General features: G+C 43.9%; 1 non-coding gene across 1 annotated transcript; it reads left to right on the top strand.

The window, feature by feature from the left end:
- The first annotated feature begins 443 nt into the window (after window positions 1–443).
- TRNAS-CGA (transfer RNA serine (anticodon CGA)) lies at window positions 444–525 on the top strand. Its single transcript has one exon. It is a non-coding gene; the product is annotated as a tRNA-Ser (tRNA).
- Window positions 526–11114: the final 10589 nt, after the last annotated feature.

The raw sequence follows: 11114 nt of genomic DNA, 5'->3' as shown, positions 1-11114 counted from the left end.
AGACAGAAAGTTTCTTATCGCAAGTGCGCTGAATTTTCCTTTGGCACTGGCCCCATTGCCAGGCTTCAGGCACGGAGCGCTGGGTAAACGAAAATAATATAATATAATTCTTTTATTTCATAATTATATTCGATCGAAGGTGAAGTTCACGATTTTGTCGTACATTCGCAATGCTATTTAATGCGAGTTTAAGCAATGCTTTTATATTTATCAGAATAAAATCAATTAAGCCTTATTGTGTGGCGGCAATAAAGCCAGTTCAAAGTTCATGAAAATATTATTATTGTTAAAACTTTTTAACGATCGGCAATTGATTGCATTTCTTTTGCTTCAGCAAAAATAAGTTGAGTCAGCGTCTAAAAATAGAACACTTCTACGTTCACAGTAGCGTCGCTTCCGACGATCGCATTGATCACACGCAATTGGCGGTAACTCTGATCGTAGCAGTCGTGGCCGAGTGGTTAAGGCGTCTGACTCGAAATCAGATTCCCTCTGGGAGCGTAGGTTCGAATCCTACCGGCTGCGAAAGTAAAATTCGTTTTTATTTTTTTTTATATACTTGTTAGGATTTTTTTTAAATAAAAGTGGGTTCTCTCCTTTAAATTAAGTCGCTAATAAAAAGAAATAAATCATTAATTATAAATTTATTTTAATAAATAATAATCTATCATTAAATATAAATTTATTTCAATAAAAATAAAAAATAATAAATAAATTTTATTTATATAACTTTTTTTTTTTTATTATATTATACACCTCTTACGATTTTTATGAATAAAAACTGTATTGATTAAGTAAAAAAATCATTTAGAAACTGAAATATAAATAATTAAAGAATGTTTATTATCATTAAGCCGATTAATTATATTTTTTCCTGCATATTTGTTTGTTTATTGTAATAATAATATGTGCTCAGTTGAAAAAACAGCTGTAAGTAAAAGAAAGTATTTGAGTATTCACTTGTTCTAACGAATATTAAACAAAAGAAAATTTGGCCCAACTGTTTCATATGCATATTTTGAAATATTTCAAAATTGATTTTCAATTTCATGGAACTTGTTAGACCATTTAAAGGTATTTTGGGTTGGTTGCAAGCAATTTTGAAATTCATTTAAATTCCCAGCTAGTAATGTTAATGATTATGATAATAACGATGATCATCATATGCTGATGTTGGGTTATGAATGTCCTCCAATTAGATAAAAAAAAAAAACGCTAACAATATGCTTACGCTTATATACACGTTGGCTGGCTATCGATGGAAATGACGGTGTCGCCCTTTGCCCAGTATCCACATCCTGTTTAATTAGAATTTTCCTGTGGTCGCGCAGCGTTAAAACGACCAGACCCCCTAGGAATCCTGCACCTGTGCCCCCCGCCCAGACCCAAATGCTTTGCTTTTTCCAATTCAATTATTATGAAGACGGCTTTAGTTAGGGCTTGCTGGGAGGAATTGGGTATTTTCGTGTATAGTTCGTTGGCTGTAGACAAAAACAAGTTGGAGCGCAAAAAAAAAAACAGAAAAAAAAAGTAAATGCCCGCGACATTGGCACATGTGAAGCATATTGGAAAGCATTTGTATGCCGTCCTGCTCTGAAAAGCTTGCTATTTCGCTTGCGCGTGATTTTTTTTCTGCTGCTGCTGATTGAGACTTCACTTTGCAATCTATGGCAAATTGATGAACAGTACACACAGCGCAACACACATACACACACACAAACACATACACACACACAGACACACAAACGCACACACACATTCATACACACACACACACACACACACACACACACACACACACACACACACACACACTGCAGTAATTAACGTGCACGCGGCACATAAGCATAACACCCCACTCCCACTCCCACGCCCACCCGCTCACCCGCACTCCACACTTCTTTTTGTGGCATATATGTATATATGGACGCGACGCATGCAAATCGCAACGCGACGCTTGCCTCGCACATGGGTGTCCACCCAATCGTCCGACTGCCCCCGCCCCCGCTCCTCCCGACTGACGCCGTTGGCTACGATTGTGGCTGGTCAGCGTGTCCTGGTCAGTGTCGTTTCTTTGGCTGCGGCTGCGGCTGCCGTTGCTGCTGCTGCTGCTGCTGCTGTTGCTGCTGTTGCTGCTGTTGCTGCTGTTGCTGTTGATGTTGCTGCTGCGTTTTTTTGCACGCTGCATTCGCCCTGCGATTGGTTGCGGCCATCGATGAGCCGACTCTGTGAATGTGAATGTGGATTGCCGACTGGCCACCCAACGCAAAAAGCGTCAGGCAACGACAACAAGGGGCACATTCATCAAGCATGGGCATGGGCATGGGCATGGGCTTTGTTTCCATGCGTTCACATCAGCAGCAGCAGCAGCAACAACAACAACAACAACAACAACAACAACTGCAGCAAGCCCAAGGGTTGACACTGCACTTTTCGCATAACCACCCCATGCAACACACCCAGCCCAGCCCAGGCCAGCCCAGGCCAACCGCTGATAGGCTCGAAAAGTCCATCCCAAGCCCTGCAATATTTCCCAACAATTTCATGCGAAGCAACTTTGAGTACGCTTTCAAGATTTTAAAGGCTAAAAACCATGCGAATGCCCCAGACAAGTCACGACAACCAATAAAAAACAACAACAATCAAAACCAATCGAAAAAAAGGATTGAAAATTATTATGAAAACATAGGCACGTTTCTGGCTGGAATTTAATTTTGATAAAGGTACAAAATATTGACGATACATCCATAGCTCAACAGCCAACGGAGTTGGAGCTGGGCAGCTGTCTGTGCTTAAAAAACAAGACGAGCAGAAGACGTCAAGCCGAATGCGACAATGCCCTTAAAAGGCTTTTTAGCAACAATTAATTTCAGATTTCATTCAATATTATCTGTATCCGAACGCATTTTCCACATCCCCATAACAATAAGAGACTTGTCTTAGATTTTTGTTAAATTATGTGTGTGTGTGTGTGTGTGTATGTGTCGAGGTGTTTTAAGTCTGAAATTATAGAGAATTTGTCTTAAATTAAATTAAGCCTAGCTAGGTCTAACTACGGTCCAACCTTTTATATTTAATGCCTTTAAACGTATTAAATAAACTTATTTTAAGAACTGGTCTGTTGTGGAAGGAATAAAGCCCAGCCCTACACAAATTCGATCAAAATTATCAGATATTTAAATTTTGATTTTTGATAGCATAATCACGAGATATTTGTTATTTATTTTTTATAATATATTTATTATTATTATTTACGTGTGATTTATTAATTATTTATTATTATTTACGTGCAAAACTCTAAACGGAACATAAAGTTTGACTTAAGCTCAAAAGCTGTTTATTTAAATATACTTGAAAACGATTCTTGGCATAGCTGCGGCTAATATTAGTTGGGAATTCGATGAGATATTGATATAGCCAACTCTTGAGGGTATTATTTGGCAGTCTAGGCACATGGCGAGCATATTTTTATGGAGCCATCGACGGAACAAAGAGACTTTTTTGCGTTGGCCAAATTTGAATTAAAGGCAAAGAAGTGGGTGGGGTAAGTGAGAATGGGGAGGGGGTGGGTTTAACAGGAGGAGCCACACATAAAGTAAAAGCAAATACTGTAAATTCACGAAGAGCCGGAGTTGATGCTACATCCAAAAGCTGTGGCCAAAGCCGACGCCAGAAACGTCCGCATTCGCGTTTTTTTACACACACACACACTTGCATCCATATATGTATATTGGTTGAGGATGTAGTTGAATATGTGTGCGTGTGTGTGCAGGACCAAAAAAATATAGCTGAAGCTGATGCTTTGCATATGTGATGGTGTGTATGTGTGTGAGGGTAAGCCCATCCTCTGAAAATATCCGTAAATGTCAGACGACATCACGCTTCAGTGGACACACTGACGACGCCGACGACGACGACGACGACTACGACGCCGCCGACGCCGCCGACGTCGACGATGATGATGCTGATGCTGATGGCAAATGATGGTGGCGCCTCCTACGCTCAACGCTGACCAGCAGCCTTAACTGGCTCGTCGGGCAAACCTGTACCTGGGCCATGCCCACATAGCTGCCCACAAAATATTGGCGCAAGCATTGAGCGGAGCGGGCATCGGGCGGCAGGACACGGCCTGCTGCTCCTTGCTACAGTTTGAATTATTTGAAACAATATCCTTTAAAAAAATGCGATACAATTTCAAACGATGATGACAAAAAATCAGAGCAGCAGCGGCCGTGTGCGAGTCCTGTGCCTGCTCCTGCTCTTGTTCCTGTTCCTGTTCCTGTGCCTGCTGCTGTTCCCGTTTCTGGCGTTGGCTCATGCCGGAGGCAGAAACTAGGGCCAGGGCCAGACAGGTGTTTGTCAGCCAGTCAAAAACCCTGGGCCAGAGCCACGGAGGAGCAGCGTCTGCTGCTCTTATCACCGAAAGTGGCCCAGCCTGACCATGTGTGTGGGCTCTAATAACAAAAGCAATAACAACAAAGGTTGCCCACGAATTGTTGCCAGTTGCGGGCAGAGCGGGCACAAGGGGCTTTAGGCGGGGCAGGGGAACTGTGTAACAACAATGTCATTGACCGCGACTGGCAGGAAAGCAGACACAGCCACAGCAACAGCCACGGCTACGACTATGCCAGGTGGAGGCCGGCATCAGACTTAAAAAGTGCCCAAAAAAGAGCTCAAAAAATTTACGATTTTTATGCCTGAAATTGCGTACAATATCAAAATAATTGGCGTTCAATTTAATTTTAAACAAAATTTAAGTAATTCGACTTGTCATTGAAGATCACATGAGCTTCTCGAAAGTACAATTTGAAAAATTCAAGTAAGAAAACATATTGCACAAATTATTATAATTCTTATAAATTATTTAAGTGGAGAAATCTATATGTTGAATCATGATCAAAAGATAAATTAGTTAAGCCAAAAAAACCTTTATATAAAATCATGTTCAAAAGAATATGATATAAATGCATGCAAATCGATTCAGTTTTCAAAAATGCTTGGGCATTTGGGGCTCAAATTTATGGCACTGACCTGAGAATAAAAATCTAGAGCTCGGCGTTTGTTTATTAAGTTTTAAAATCCAAAAACATATTTGTTTACGCTTGCAAGCCTTCACCCAAACATAAACAACATTTTTAATGCCATTATTTAAATTGTAAAAGCGCATATCAAGTAATAGGAGAAACCTTTTTCCAATGAAAAGTCGGTTACGAATTTTAAAGTCACCAAACAAACTTAAACTTAATTTTTCTACATAAACAAAGGTGCTTACTTTTGTAAAAGAAACTTTTTAAATATTAGGAAATTTCATATTGTAAATATTATTTTTAGATGCACAAAATTCAAATAATCGAATCAAATTGCGAAACAATGCTCGATTGCGGCAAGCCAATTTATATTCTACCTAGCCTGAAATATATCAGAATGTCCAAAAAACAATCGAAACGAGCCCCGAATCAAACCATTTTTCATGCAAAAATAGTTTGTTTTTTAAAATTGTATTTAGAGCGACTCATATGTAAAAAAATGTATATTGGTGGGAGATTCATAAATAACTCGTGTTTCGGTCTGCGAAGCTTTGCAATGGAACGCGCAGCATTAGCTTTGTTTATGAACTTGTATTGTTTTATTATGATTTGAAAAATTGGGAAAAAACAAGACCTTAAAGCAATAGTTTTGTGGGGTTGTGGCAAGGCAAGTTTACGAGTCGGATTTAAGGGACAGGCAGTTGGCTTAAGCCGCGAACCAAGCAGTGGCAATTGTTAGTAGGGCTTGCAGCCAGGTTAAGAGCCGTGTGCGAAATGATAAAACGCATCGAAAACGCGTCAGCTCTAATAGCTGAGAGTCTGGTAAGCCTGGCTGGCACTTGCTACCACTGCGAAGAGTGGCTGCTGCTGCTGCTGCTCCTGCTACTTATCAATATGTTAACTGGCAGTTCTTGGAAAGCCGCAGACGTCAAGCGCTGCCTGCAGGAAGCTGTAGCTGTAGCTGAAGCTGAAGCTGGACCAAAAGTGCGCTTCTTACTCCACTCTAATGGCCATTCATTTTTCTTAGACGGCGTCAGATGGCGCAGCCCAAAAGCGCAAGTTGCACAATCAATTTGCTGCTTGGCAAACAGGCGACAAAAGTGACAGCAGCCCCAATGAGCGAGAGCCAGAGGGAGAAGGAGAGGGAAAGGGAGAGGGAGCTGCGCAGGCTGCAACTGCGGGCCCGCAGCTAGAGCTCAAGTTTTTGGGCTGTGGCCAACCAATGAAATGGCTCAATCAATTAGGGCCTGTCATAATGCGTCTTACAGCAACAGCAACAGCAACAACAACAGCAACAACAACAGCTGTGAGTGCCAGCTTTATCAACGTTTTCTTGGGACCGGCTTTGGGTATGGACTGTGGCTGTGAGGCTTGTGCATGTTGCTGCAACATCAATAAGCTGCAAGGCAGACAACAGACAACAGGCAACATGCGTGCCTCACTTAGCTGCCTCGTATCTTATGTGATGAAATTTATGCTTAATTAAAAGCGACACAAGGCCCCGGCACAGGCTTCGCACACAACGCACAACGCGTTACCGCCGATAACAGTCAGAGCAGGAGGATTCGCTCACTTGGCTGACAATTAATGCGCTTTTGGAACGCACAGATCGACAACTGCAACTGGGCCCCTTCCCCCCGCTCCCCTGCTCCCCTGCTCCACAGCCAGCACCCGTGGCCCCCATTTCTGCTTTGGCTGACTTTGACTCTGGCTCTCTAATTCAATTAAAGTCCCCGCACGCATGTTGGCCAGTCTGTCCGGTCTGCGCCGCGATGGATCCACGTCTGTGCCTCAAGTCAGAGTCAGAGTCAAAGTCGGACTCGCAGTCGAAGTCAGTTGAAGCTGGTGTCTCTGTGGCTGGCATTGGAGAGAAAGGCAGCACGTTGCCAACTTTTGCACTCATTAGTCTCCCACAACGTGAATTAAGATAATCTGCGGCGCGACGACAACGTTTGCGACTGCGAGCTCCACTTGGGATTCGGATTTGGATATTTGGTCTGCGACTTCGTCTTCGTCTTCAAATTGGAATTGGCGACTATGCGACTTGGCGACTTGGCGACTTGGGCGCTTGTTGTGCAAATGAATTGTTGCTGATTTCATTTGAACGATTAGCGCCATGAGCATGCCTACCCCACATTCCCCGCGTGCCCGCTTAGCCGCTTACCTCTGCCCGCCTAGATGCGCACTCGCATCGCCTCTGCGGGCAGCCTCCCCTTTCCCAGTTGGGCTGTGCAAATGCAAATGGCCTCTGGCATGCTTAGCAATTAGACTAATTGCCTGGCTCGCCCAGTTGCAGCGGAGGCGTTGACCATGCCCTCAGCTGATGCCACATCAGCCAACCGTCAATGCCTAATCCTTTTTAGCCATGTCTATGGCTTCTCTGGCCTCCATCTCTCTCTCTCTCTCTCTCTCTCGCTCTCTTCTTCTCTCTCTCGCTCGTCACGGATGTGTGTGCACATTCTATGTACTGGTGCCCAAATGCACATTGCGCATACGCACTGTTTGCGCCGAGCCTATTGCAATATATGCCTGCAGATTGGCCAGCCAGAGCAGCAACAAAAACAAAAACAACAACAACAACAACAGCATGCGTTTGTCTATTCGACAGTCGGGGGCAGGTGCCTGCTTCCGGCCGCCTGTCGCCTGCCTGGTGTGGCAGACGCGAACCTGGGCGCAGTCGTTGCAGCAAGAAGCAACGCCTACAGCCACGCAGACACCCACAGCAGATACACACACCCATTCACACACGCACACAACCACAGCCACACACACGTACACATCCGCCAGTTGGCAGTGTATAAGCCCATATGGACAAGCGGGCACCTTGAGCTAGCCGTGGGATTCGTGCACAGGATAATTATTTGTTGAATTTGTCACGCATCAACAGACTTTGGAGGGCCACAAGAGACCCGTGATGATAACAATTTGGGCTAACTAAGCGTAACACAGAGCGTCGAAGTGACCATTCTAACATTAACTCTTGCAGAAAGTGCTTGTGCAGAAGGATTACAAGGATATTATGTAAGCTGACTAAGGAGGATGGTCACATTATAGATATAGTACACAGCTGGCAATGATAAATAAGAAATGGGAAGCTTTTATAGATTGGTAATGGAAACCAAAAAAGGAGCATTATGAAAATGGGAGCCGTAGAATGGCTGTTCAAGCCAATAGCAGGGTATTTAGCTGTCGTTGCGTTTCCATTGAGATTCAATTTTGTTTTTCTCGTATTTTGGACAGTCATCAGATCCAGGAGCAACAGCAGCAGCAGCAGCAGCAGCAGCAAATCCCTGGACCAGGCATCAAATGGCAACAAGAACAACAATCGCAGAACAACAACTGCAACGTTGCATGTGTACGTGAGTGCGAGGCGCATGTGTGTGTGTGTGTGCATGTGTCTGTGTGTGTGCGTTTGTGAAGTGCTTTCGCTCCTTTGGCCAACCAACAGCAGAGGCTAGAGCAGGAGCTGGAGCTGGAGACGGCCGTGTGCCTGTGTCAGATGATTAATCGAATTAGTTTTTCTTTTTTGCGCTTTCACTTTGCAGCGCACTCCTTTCATTTACATTTTCTTTTGCACTTTGGGTACGTTGTGTAGTTTGTTGCATATTTTTGTGCGCACCACGATGCGCACACACACACACACAGAGTGAGAGGGGGTGGGAGGAGGGGGCGGAGGGCAGATTGAGCAGCAGTCTGAGCGACAGACAAGTGAAGTGGAGTGGCAGCTGACCAACTACGTCCGTGCCGGATTTTTTACTTTTCTTTTCTTTTTCCTTTTTTTGGCAATGCCTGACCCACGTAGCCTTTCGTACCTTCGCCGCCCCCTTCAGACCTGCCGACGGCCCTGGCCCCCTTGTCTTGGCCACCGTGCTGGCATTCATCCTGGCCAAACGTCGTTAGCATGCAAAGGGCACAACAAAAAATATAGAAGCAAAAATTTTACATTTCGTCTGATGAAATGAAAGCCTCGGCCTGATGCCAACCCGGCCAAGGGAAGGGGGGCAAGGGCAGGGGTAGTTATCTCTGTGTGTCTGTGTTTCTGTGTGTGTGCGTGTGTGTGTGTGTGTGTGTTGGGTGCGCAATAACTGCAAATTGCATGGGCGGCTCTAAGGCAATTTTTTTGTAGATTTTTTTAGCTGCCGTCATTGTTGTTATTGTTGTTATTGTTGTCTGTGGCATTTCATTTGATTTGCGCTTTGTTGTTGCTGCTGCTATGTGAAACGCAATAAGAGCATCAAAGTGCAACACACACACTCTCACACACACACACACACACACGCACACACACACATAGAGCGTGGCATGCAGCTTGGTAGGTTTCCCATATTCATTTATTTTCTGTTTGTTGTTGTATTTTTTTATGATTTTATTCTCTTTTGTCCGTTATCTTTGCCCAGGCCTGCCATTTTCAGCGAATGATTGTTGCATAAACGTCGTCTTTGTGTTGTTCTTGTTGCAATGTATGTGCCGCAGTGTGCGTGCGTGCGTGCATGTCTGTGTATGTGTAGATATGTGTTGAACCACTTATTTGCCGCCCTGTTGTGCACTTTATGCAGTCCTTTGAGTGGCGGCAGCCACAGCCGCAACCGCTGGTCGATTACCATTGGCGACTGGGCGCACGTGTGGTATGCGCAATAAACGAATGCGAATTGAGTTGAGTTGCGTTCAGTTTAGCTGGAAGATGGAACAGCTGCATTTAGATACACATGTGACCAATTTTTAACGCTTATTGCAATCTGATAAAATTACATGATAACTATATAAACTGTTCTGCTTTCACCATTATGTGCATGTGTGCAAGCCACGTCCACAAAACAATAGAAATCAGCATCTCGACGAGGGCTGAATGAAATTCAAGAGTCTTTGCCTGAGGACTTTTATCAAAGCTAGGAGATAGTCTCCACATATATTCTCTTGATTATATAAATATATAAATATCTACTCACCCGAAAATTCACAATGCACAAGCAATTTGTTTATTGCCATAGATTTGTACATGGTAGACAGTCGATTATATGGACCTTTGCCTGAGAATAAGAAATAGAGAGCTAATGTTACTAAAAACGACAGGAAAAGGTGAGTAAGAGAGAGAGAGAGAGAGAAAGACAGATAGATTACCAAAGGATAAATAGCCCGTAAGACCCTCTACTTGAATTCATGAGAATCGCATAGAGAGGCAAAAAGAAAATTTTAAAGCTAATCGCCCAAAATGTAAATAGAAAACTGTACTGGGGGTTACTTACGTGGTAAAAAATTTGACCAAGATTTTAAAAAAAATCAGCTCAAGCCTGATGCGGTTGCCAAACAACAATCCATTCGAGCGAACCGTAAAACAAACACGAGCGGCTACACTTTTCTCTGATTGTCATAAGTGTCTCATATTATTGGAGCTTATTCGGATGCTCAATTTCTGCTCTGCTGAAATTGCGGGTGTCCATTCGCTTTACTCTAGCGGACTGCTTACCTGTCAAATCGTATAGTTCTTTAAGTGGAAAACTCTCGCAAGCTGCGCTAATCACTTGCGAAGGCTTTTGCACTGGCCAGCACCTGCCCTCCCTTCCTTTTACAGCTCCGCCCGGTCCCGCTGCCTCCCTTGCCAAGCGAGAAAACGTTGGAAAGTGGGAAAACGTGCCAAGCACAATTCATGCAGCTAAGTAAGTATATTAATATGCGTCCTTGTGATGCCGATGCAGGCGACCGACCGACGCATTACGCAGACGCCTCCCACTTTCCCTGCTCCTGCTTGGAGGGATCGACGGAATGGCCACTTTGCGTTGCGTGTGGCAAGCAAATGAAATTGCAAGGAAAATGAAAATCTAACGCACAAAAAAGTGGGGTAAACAAAACACAACAAAATGGGAAGAAAATGAAAACAGCGAGGGGGTTGGTGGGCAGAAAATGACAGGGGGTGGGTGGGGAGGGTGTTACTGTGGGGAATGTGGTGTCAGAAAAAAATATACAAAGGGAGCCGATATCCTTGAAACATAAAACGTGGTTAGGGCTCTGCGCGGGCTCGAGGTGCGGGTTTGGGTTAAAGTGCAAATTCAATGCGAATAAATGCAGTAACCAAAAATGAGGGCGAATGCG

This window comes from Drosophila virilis, chromosome X (genome assembly GCF_030788295.1).
Source record: "Drosophila virilis strain 15010-1051.87 chromosome X, Dvir_AGI_RSII-ME, whole genome shotgun sequence".
Lineage (NCBI taxonomy): Eukaryota > Metazoa > Arthropoda > Insecta > Diptera > Drosophilidae > Drosophila > Drosophila virilis.
Note: the sequence above shows the minus strand (reverse complement) of the source record. Positions and strands in the feature narration are given on the sequence as shown.